This window comes from Vombatus ursinus, unplaced genomic scaffold (genome assembly GCF_900497805.2).
Source record: "Vombatus ursinus unplaced genomic scaffold, bare-nosed wombat genome assembly UNPS02014830.1, whole genome shotgun sequence".
NCBI classification, from domain to species: domain Eukaryota; kingdom Metazoa; phylum Chordata; class Mammalia; order Diprotodontia; family Vombatidae; genus Vombatus; species Vombatus ursinus.
Genome location: NW_020954608.1, coordinates 4,276,368 through 4,287,179, shown reverse-complemented (window position 1 = coordinate 4,287,179; position 10,812 = coordinate 4,276,368). Strand labels below are relative to the sequence as shown.

Sequence of the window (10,812 nt, the reverse complement as noted above, 5' to 3'; positions counted from 1 at the left end):
CTTCATGGACACAATCCACTTAAAGTTTGTGTGTGTTGGTGCACTGCATATGTGTGTGTGGTGTGTCTGTCCGTCTGTCTGTATGTACCTTATCTCCCTTACTAAACTGGATTCCTTGAGGTAAGGCAATATGTTTTATTTCTCTTTTTAAAGCATAATACATTGCACTTAGTAGGTATTAATAAATGTTGAGTGGATGAATATGCATAAAAAATAGCAAACATTCAGAAATTTTCTGTTGCTTGAGCTCTTAAAAGTTTTAAACTACCAAACTATTGCTGTTATTGTTTGTCATTTGTTTTCAAAGAGGACCAATGTCATCATGGGATAATGTCAACTCATGTTTGAATTGGATTTAAGTGAGGCAGAGCTGCACAAAGTCATCAGCCTCACTCTCTCGTCCAGAGACACAGAGGTCCAATGGCAAGACAAAAGTCAAGACAACTGGCAATAACACCAGCTGCAGTGGATGACCCTGGCATCATCAATGTCTGACCAAGCTTGAAGCACTCCACAGTGTCTACTTCAGCCACTTTCATGGCCATTGGAACATACTGTTGTCATTCACCCCTTCTACTGGGGGAAGTTTTCACATGCTTGGAGTAGATACTCCCATAGCTCACAGACAGGTTTGATGCCCATGAGTTACCTTCAGTCTGGTTTAGCCAATCTACCAAGACAGTTTGCTAGGGTGTGGCAGCTGCACATGCTATAGTTTTTTGGAACCAGAGTAGAGAGCTGAGTGCCAGATAGACCCCAAAGATAGATGAAAAGCCCTGAAAAGGGCTCAGCACCAAGAGGTGCTAATCCTTCTTGAACATCGCATAGATCCCAAACTAACAGGCCACTAGAGACACACCTCGTTTAAGAAACATCTTCCAAACAGCAACAAGCCAATGCTATAAAAAAAGTCCTCAAGGGGAAAAAAAAGATCAGTGTTTATCAGTAACCTGATTCCTCTAGTGACCATGAAAATTATATGCATTTAAAATGTGAGCCCTCAAGGCGGAGCCAAGATGGCAGAGTAAAAGCAGTGACTTGCTTGACCTTTCCCCCAAACCCCTCCAAATACCTGTAAAAAATTACTCTAAACAAATTCTAGAGGAGCAGAACCCACAAAAAGAAAGAGTGAAACAAATTTTCAGCCCAACACAACCTGGATGGTTGATAGGAAAAGTCTGTTGTACCTGGCTGGGAGAGGAGCACAGTTAGCGTGGGCTGCAGAGGCAAAGATGGGGCCAAAGGAAAACCATAACAGACCTCAGAGACTAAAACATGGGAAACTGTGGTGGTTTTGAGACTTCTCAACCCACAAATGCCAAAGACAACTTAGAAGGTCAGTGGGAAAGATCTATTGGACCTGAGTGAGAGAGGAGCATAGTCCAGCCGTGGCCCTAGTGCAGCCCTGGGGCACAGGAAGCAGTTGCTTCCTGACCTTTCAGCGTATGGGGGGATCAAGTGGCAGATCAGAAAGGGATTGCAGGGATCTATTTGCTGGTGTAGAGGCAGGATTCTCTTGCTTTGCCCACATTCAGATCTGGATCGCAGTCTGGTGGCGGCCCTAGGGTGAGAAGGAGCACTGGTGTGGTGGAGCTTATGGTAATGGAAAGGGAATCCTCCTCACAGTTCCAAGGCAGAAAAGAGCGCTTATGGTCACTCATAAACCAGAGCACAGGCCAGGAAAGGAGTAAACACCTCTCCTTTGATCATGGCACCTTGGAAGAACTGAAAACTTACAGGTACCTAGAAGTATCTCTGAAAACAGCTGCACAAAAAGCCTGAATCTTGAGACAATACACCCTCCACACTGGAAGCAGAGCACTACCTTAACAAAGAGTTAAAAAGTTAAGTAATTGACTGGGAACATGAGCAAACAGAGGCAAAAAACTCAGACTATAGAATATTACTTTGGTGACAAAGAAGATCAAAACATACAACCAGAAGACAACAAACCCAAAGCTCCTACATCCAAAGCCTCCAAGAAAAATATGAACCAGGCCATAGAAGAGTTCAAAAGGGATTTTGAAAATCAAGTAAGAGAAGTAGAGGAAAAATTGGGAACAGAAATGAGAGTGAATGAAGAAAATCATGAAAAATGAGTCAACAACTTGGTAAAGGAGACTCAAAAGAGTATTTAAGAAAATAACAGCTTAAAAAATAGGCTAACCCAAATGGGAAAAGAGGTCCAAAAAGCCAAGGAGGAGAAGAATGCCTTAAAAAGGAGAATTGGCCAAATGGAAAAGGAGGTCCAAAAGCTCACTGAAGAAAATAATTCCTTAAAAATTAGAATGGAGCAGTCTGTCCATCTGCCCACTGGGAGCAATGCATGAGGCCAGTTCTGCCTGTGCCCTGAGGAGCAGCGACCCCTGACCCACTCAAGGACGGCTGGGATGGGAGTGCACATGGAGACCATCTCCCCTGGAGACAGGAGCACCTTCCCCAAGCATGGCCAGACCTACGTGGTGCACTATACAGGGATGCTTGAAGATGGGAAAACGTTTGACTCCTCTTGTGACAGAAATAAGCACTTCAAGTTTGTGATGGGCAAGCAAGAGGTGATTCGAGGCTGGGAAGAAGGAGTTGCCCAGATGAATGTGGACCAAAGAGCAAAAATGACCATCTCTCCAGACTATGCTTATGGTTCCACTGGTCACCCAGGCATCATTCCATCAAATGCTACTGTCATCTTTGATATGGAACTTATAAAAATGGAATGACAGGAATGGTTTCTTCCCCTAGCTCCCTGTTTCTTGAATTGGATACATGGAGGAGTCCAGAGTCTCACCTTCAAGAAGAAGAATGCACATGAATTTGTATGGAGCTCCCTGATATTCCACTATTCATTGTATAGACATATACCCCAATTGAATGTGTTATCACTTGGCTTTCCTTCCAACTCTTCCTCTTGGTACATGTGTTGTCTCTGAACTATATACCGTAAAACTCAACTTGTCAAGTCATTCATCTTTTTTGTTTTTGTTTTTGGGTTTAGATTTAAATTGAAATCTTTTGGGTATAGATTTAAGATTAAGTATATGATCAAGTATTAACATCACACAGATGGGTTAACCTTAGAATAGGAATTATTTGGACAGAGAAAATCTTTGTCCCTTTTATTTTTTTGGATGAAATTTATCTGTTATGTACTAAAAAAAAATTTTTTTGCTGCTGCTGCTGTAAAGCCATAGCAGATCGAGGAGCTACTGAGGGCTGACATATTCTCCATGCTGAATGATTTCCTTGGAGCATATCAGCCACCCTGTTCAAAATGAAGATGGTGAAGGAGAAGCTGCTTCAACCACTCAACCCTCCTTCCTCTCCCCCCTCCTAACCTCTGCCTTTTGAAAGCAGATATTTTTGATACAGTGTTAGACATGCCACTTGGTGTCTTATCTATAGGACAACTCAGGTCAATATAAACCTACTTTATTGATGGCTGAATTTTTTTCCATCTTGTGGTTTTCTAATGAATTTGGAGGACTTTTTCAATCTCTAGTAGCCATCAAAGCTCCACAACTACCTAAATTCCAAGAACCTGAATTGATTGTTAAATTGAAGAAATTTGTAGAAATTTGTTTGTAGAAATTTTCAACACAATGAAAGACCAGTCATTGTCACAGGAAATCGTTGCGTGTTCTCTACCAAAAAAAAAAGAAAAAAGAAAAAAGAAAAAAAAACCTGATGCTGGTCATCACAGCTTCAAGATCTCCTCTCTTTGATGCTCAGCTCCCCTACTGCTGATACCCCGCCCTCCGATCCATCTTCCTTCTCTCCCACTCCCACCCCCCTTTTGCTGTCCTGTATAGTGATTTGGTAAGAGAAACTGCCACCACCCACTCTCCCTCCACCACATATGAGTTTCAAGTTTTATTATTGCAATAAAATGTTTTATGCTGGTTTTTCTAAAAATATATATATATAAAAAATTAGAATGGAGCAAATGGAAGCTAATGACTCTATGAGAAATCAAGAAATTATAATACAAAACCAAAAGAATGGAAAATTAGAAGACAATTTGAAATATCTCATTGGAAAAACAACTGACCTGGAAAATAGATCCAGGAGAGATAATTTAAAAATTATTGGACAGCCTGAAAGTCATGATCAAAAAAAGAGTCTAGACATCATCTTTCAAGAAATTGTCAAGGAAAATTGCCCTGATGTTCTTGAAGCAGAGGGTAAAATAGAAATTGAAAGAATCTACCAATCACCTCCTCCCAAAAGGAAAACTCCTAGGAATATTATAGTCAAATTTCAGATTTCTCAGGTCAAGGAAAAAATATAGCAAGCAGCTAGAAACAATCCAAGTACTGTGGAAACACAATCAGGATAACACAGGATTTAGTGGCTTCTACATTAAGGGACCAGAGGGCTTGGAATATGATATTCTGGAGGTCAAAGGAGCTAGGATTAAAACCAAGAATCATCTACATAGCAAAACTGAGTATAATCCTCCAGGGGGAAAAATGAAAATTCAATGAAATAGAGGACTTCCTGATGAAAAGACCAAAGCTGAGTAGAAAATCTGACTTTCAAATACAAGATTGGAGAGAAGCATAAAAAGGTAAATAGGAAATAGAAATCATAAGGGACTTATTAAAGTTGAACTATTTACATTCCTACATGAAAAGATGATATTTGTAACTCTTGAGACCTTTCTCAGTACTAGGATAGTTGGAGGGAATATATATATAGACAGAGGGCACAGGGTGAGTTGAATATGAAGGGATGATATCTAAAAAATACAATTAATGGGTGAGAGAGGATTGTACTGGGAGAAGAAGAAAGGGGGAGGTAGAATGTGGTAAATTATATCACATAAAAGAGGTAAGAAAAAGCTTTTACAGTAGAGGGGAAGAAGGGGGAGGGGATAGGAAATGTGAACCTTACTCTCATCGGATTTGTCTTAAGGAGGGAATAACATACACACTCAATTGGGTATGGAAATCTATCTTACCCTACAGGAAAATAGGAGGTAAGGGGATAAGAGAGGGAAGGGATGATAGAACGGAGGGCAGATTGAGGTAATAAGAAGCAAACACTTTTGAGGAGGGACCGGGTCAAAGGAGAGAATAGAATAAACATGGGGCAGGATAGCATGGAGGGAAATATAGTTAGTCTTTCACAACAAGACTATTATGGAAGTGTTTTGCAATGACTACACATGTATAACCTGTTTTGAATTGCTTGCTTTCTCAATGAAGGTGGGTGGAGAGGGAGGAAGGGAGAAATTTGGAACTCAAAGTTTTAAAAAAGATTGTTAAAAATTGTTTTTACATGAAACTGGGAAATAAGATATACAGGCAAAGGGGTATAGAAATCTATCCTGCCTTACAGGAAAATAGAAGGGTTAAGGGGAAGGGGATGAGAGGGGGGGTGGTGATAGAAGGGAGGGCAGAATAGGGGAAGGGTTATTCAGAATGCATGCTGTCTTGGGGGGGAGGGGAAAGATGGGGAGAAAATTTGGAACTCAAATTCTTGTGGAATTATGTAAATGCTGAACACTAAAAATAAATTAACTCATTAAAAAAAGAAAAAAGAAAAAAAAGAAAATTATGTGAAGAACACTATGCAAAATGGTAAAAGAAATAGGAAGGCATAGTCCCTCCATAATCTATCCAGCCCTACAGGAAAATAGAAGGGGAAGAAGAGAAGCAAAGGGGGAGGGAGGTGATAGAAGGGAGGGCAGATTGGGGAAAGGGGTATTTAGAATGCAAGCCATCTTGGGGTTAGGAGAGAGGAGAGATGGGGAGAAGATTTGGAACTCAAAATCTTGCGGAAATGAATGTTGAAAACTAAAAATAAATTAATTAATCAAAAAGAAAAAAAAGAAAAAAATTTGAGCCCTGAGAAAATTTTTTCTTGATTAATAAGCAAACATAGTTCATTGCTGCAGTACATAACTGTGAATAAAAGTGTCCAGATTCATATGAATCCTTAATATTTGCCATATGCTTTACAATACTTACAGGTGAAAGTCCTGAGAAAGAAGGCAAAGTTCAAACACAGAATTGCAATCTTAAAAACAGCGGAAGAAAATTTTCACAAATGGAGGAGAACAGGAAAGGGTATCACACAGGAATCTGAAATATTTCACACTAAGCTTGAAGTGCTTTTCATTTGAGAATAAGAACTTTTACATTTTCCAAATGATTTATGTTGTCTTTCTGAGCTTTCCCTCCCTCAAATTTTTACTAGTGGATGTATCTTTCCAAATAACACAGTAACAGTGAACAGGTCTTATAACATAATGCAATCAAGTATGCTGTTCTCACTACACATCTGACTGTTCCAATGGCATGACTCAGTGTTTTTATAAAGAAACTATGTGAAATCCAAATCTTTGATCATATTCATCACTAAAAATAAGGTGTTTTTTTTTAATTTAGCTATCAGTTCTAATGAAATATGCTTGATGTTAAGTTTTAAATTCAGAAACATGCTCATCAAAACTATGTTTATTACATTTAGGGGGGAGGAAGAGATTTAAGGAAGAATAACAAAGAGAGTATGCTTTAAATATATATGTATGTCTATAGGTATGTATGTGTGTGTTATGAAAGCTGTCTTTGCATAGTTCAAATGCTTTCATATGGAAGAGAGACTTGTTCTGTTTGACATAACCAAGAACAATAGTTAAAAACTGCAATGGGACAGATTTCGATGATGTCAGGAAAAGCTGTATAATAATTAGAGTGGTTCAGTGATGAAGCACATTATCCACTTCCTGATAGAAAGGTGATGGTCTCAAAATCTAGAAAGAGACATACTTTTTGGACATGATCACTGAATATATTCATTTTGGTTGACTATGCTATTTGTTACAAGATTTTTTGTTTTTTGTTTTTCTGGGAGAGAGAGAAAGAGAAAGAGAGAAACTTTTTTTTATAATGCACAAGAATAGGGGGAAGCACAGAGAAGCAGGACAATTTTGAAAGTAATATGTGGAATTTGTTATATCTTTTTTTTTTTTTAGAAAATGGAAATAGTTCCATATGCAATCCTCTTTTTATGTCTTATTTTATGTTTGGAAATTCTCTGCTGTGTGTGTTTGTGCCTGCATATGTGTATTTCAGTTCAAATAGAATGGTCCAAAAATGGAGTATGCTGGCTCTAGAAGTAGTAGGTTCTATTTCTTCACTCAAGGTCTTCAAACAAAATATACTTGACTACTTGTCAATTATTTTTTAGTGTGTATTCCTTTTAGGCATAGATTGTTGGACTAGAAGGCCATGGAGCTTCCTTCCTACTCTGAAATTCTGTGATTAAACTATGGTTTATCCAGCATGGTTTACCTCGATCAAATCAGCCTAACTCTCATATAAATTACATGACAGTGCAGGAGAGAATATGGAAGTGAATTGCTGGTAAGGTTCCAAGAAATGACTCAGCTAAGGTTTTCTTCTCTGAACTCCTTAACATGTGTTGCCCTAGTTATTGTACCTCCAAGGAGGGTAGTCTGTCAGAATTTCATGTGATGTGGCGGTTTCAATCAGAACCTGTACTGAATGGAAGCTGGACATAGAACACAAACAGGAAAGAATCTCAGTCGAGATGATAGGGCTGAAAGACTTCTTTTTTTGCCAGGAGCATAAAAAAGTGAACAAGTTCAATAACGTGGGGAATATTGCCCAGCGGTCAGTACTTCTGTGACCTAGTGGGGTTAACCTTATAAATAAGTATTAAGTGACCTCAGCAATGGAGGTTAGAAGGTTATAGGGGCAGGAAGCCAAGCAGATGATTAGATCTGCTACTGATATTAGCACAAGCACTAAGTAGCTGATGGCAAATAAGTAAGATGGCATTCACTATAAATGAAGGTCTGTAAATATAGTCTTAATTAAACACATGGGAACAGGTAGGCACTTGGAAGGAATCTAAAAGGTCACAAGACAGCAAACCACAATAATGTTGGCTACGGTGAGTCAGCATCATCTAGGGAAAAGAACACTGGACTTGGCATCAAAAGACCTAGGTTTTAATCCCCACTCTTCCATTTATTAGCTGTCTGACTTCTCTGGGTCTCAGTTTTCTGCTCCCTGAATTAGGGATAAAAATACCTGTACCATCTTTTGCAGTGTTTTTTTAAGGATAAAATAAGATGGAAATAAAGTACTTTGAAATTATGAAGTGCTTATATAGAAGTGACCTCTTTTTTTCAGGCCTACTAAAAACAGAATTTGGACAGGGTAATCCTCCATCACCAAATAAAATGTCAAAATTACAAGATTTTGCCCTGATTCTTTTATATTACAAATAATCACTCAGGTACTTGGACTTATGCAAATGTGTGAAAAGTAACTCCAGGTTCTAAACATGTCACCTTTTTAAAACTTGCTTGACTTACCAGTTCTTGTTGAGAAAATCATTTGAGGAGCAAGAAGGCAAGAGAAAATATGTGAAGAATGCAAGTGGACCAAACATAATTGGCCCACAATTGTTGCAAAAGAAAATGCAACAGCCATAGAACTCTAAAGCAAAAGTCAATCACTATAAAAAGTCAATGCTAGCAATGGCTGACCAAGACAAGGGCTCTCTATCTTGATTTTTTTTGTTTTTTTTGTTTTTTTGTTTTTGGCTAGGCAATGGGGTTAAGTGACTTGCCCAGGGTCACACAGCTCGTAAGTGTTATGTGTCTGAGGCCGGATTTGAACTCAGGTCCTCCTGAATCCAGGGACGGTGCTCTATCCACTGCGCCACCTACCTGCCCCCGGCTGTCTATCTTGAACCAAAAATGTTTCTGTTAGAGGGAATTCTAAGCCTGTATCAAAAAGCTGAGGAGCTACAATTGATTACTAGGACAGATGCTAAAAAAAATTATCTGTTAGATAGAAGAATAAGAACATATGAAGAACAAGTCAACTCGGAGGGTGGGCTTTTTTTGCCTTTTTTTGTATACCAGCACTTAGCATAAGAGGTGGCACATAATAAATGATTAAGGAAGGCATGTCCACTTGGTTCAAATCTAGAACAAAATATATAGCAATCAGACGAAAGAAAACAAAGAGATAGTAAATGGGTTCTGGTTATTCTCATGAAAAGAAAAATGATCATTATAGTAAATCCTGGAAAAAGCATCAGAGGGATTCTACTGCTATTTTTAATTGTTTATTTCATTTCTTTGTTTTTTGAAACTTTTACTGATGTCTTTTGTTTTCATGCTAGTCTTTTCATAATATGCCTCCTTAACATTGAACCCTTTTTAAAGCAAAGAAAAATAATTAAAAGTGACCAACAAAGCACTTGTACAGGAGAACATGTATAATATTCTTCACCTAGAGTCCCCTACCTCAATAATAAGATGAAAGAACAGTGTTTTATCATTTATTCTTCAGGAATAAGGTTAGTAACCTTAGTAATCAACTAAGTAATCTACTGTAATCAAGTAGCAGTTTTATAGTTATTTATCCTGTAACATAGTTTCCAAGTATATGCACAAATATAGTTATTTGTACATATTTATTCCAACTTAACAGAATAGAATAATAAAAATATTATCTGTAAGTGATGACATGTGAATTTTAGGCTAATGAAGTGATAACTCTCATGCATGTGTTAACTAGGCAGATACAACAAAAAATAATTATAGGAATTTTAGCTATTTAATCAAAATGGAACTTATTTCTACAATGGTGGTATTCTAAGTTAGTAAAAGTTTGCTTCCTCTATCAAACACACTTGCTGAAATTTAAAATAAAAATTTTGGATTTTTGCATTGTTATTTAACATTTCTAATATACTTGACATTTCTCCTTTTAAAAAAAAATCATAGCTTCTAAGGAAAATTGGCATCATGGCAAACTGGATATAGGAACTGCTTTAGAGACAGGGAAACCTGGGTTCAAGTCCTGCCTCTGACATGTACTAGCTATGTGACCCTGGGCAAGTAATTTAACTTCTTGGGCACCAACACAAGCAGGAATTCTTAGTATTTTTTTCTGTCAAGGACACTTTTGGTAGTCCAGTGAAGCCTATGGAAAACCTTTCAGAAAAATATTGTTAAATGCATAAAATAAAATACATAGGTATACAAAGGAAACCAATTATGTTAAAATACAGTTATCAAAATATGTTTCTTTTTAATTCATGGATCCCATGTTAAGATTCCCTCGTCTAAATTCATGTCACTAGCAAATTGCTAATCTGTATCCATGGAGCCAGTTCTTATGCTGAAAGTTCCTTTCACTTATTAAGTAACAAGTCTGGACCAAAAAAAACTTTTTTTTCTGATAAAAACAGGACCTTTTCTCAAAAAAAAAAAAACCCTCTAAAATCACTAAATGACAATGCTCAAAATACAAAAGCAAAACCATTACCATCTTTTCAACATCATCATCAAAAATATGAAAACCATGAGAAGTAAGAAAAAGATGGCAGCAGTGAGGAAACAAAGGAAGGAGAGATGCAAATAAACAAAAGGTGGGATATAAGAGGGTGAACACTTAAAAATGCAACTGGTAAGGGGAAAATTTAGTTGACAAATAATTAAAATGAAAATTTCAAGATGTGTGCAGTCTGCATCCTGTACCCGGATCATCAAGAGTGATCCATAGTTTCCCAAAGTGACTGATACTGCCTCTTGGAGGTGCTGGACCAATCCAAGGGGAGTTGTAGCAGCCTCAGGTGCAATTGGGGGCATTGAATAAAAATAAGGGGGCAGCGGAAGCATAAGAAGAGAAGCTAAGAAACTTTTGAAAAACTGTTTGTACATGTTTCATTTGTTGTGTATCAGAGTTAAAGTCATAGTGATTACATTATTTTCCAAATAAACACACAAAATGCAAGTTATAACCAATCAGTGGTAAAGTCTGC

General features: G+C 37.7%; 1 pseudogene; it reads left to right on the top strand.

Annotated features, from left to right (window-relative positions):
• The first annotated feature begins 2,390 nt into the window (after positions 1–2,390).
• On the top strand, positions 2,391–2,717 carry LOC114025421 (annotated as a pseudogene).
• Positions 2,718–10,812: the final 8,095 nt, after the last annotated feature.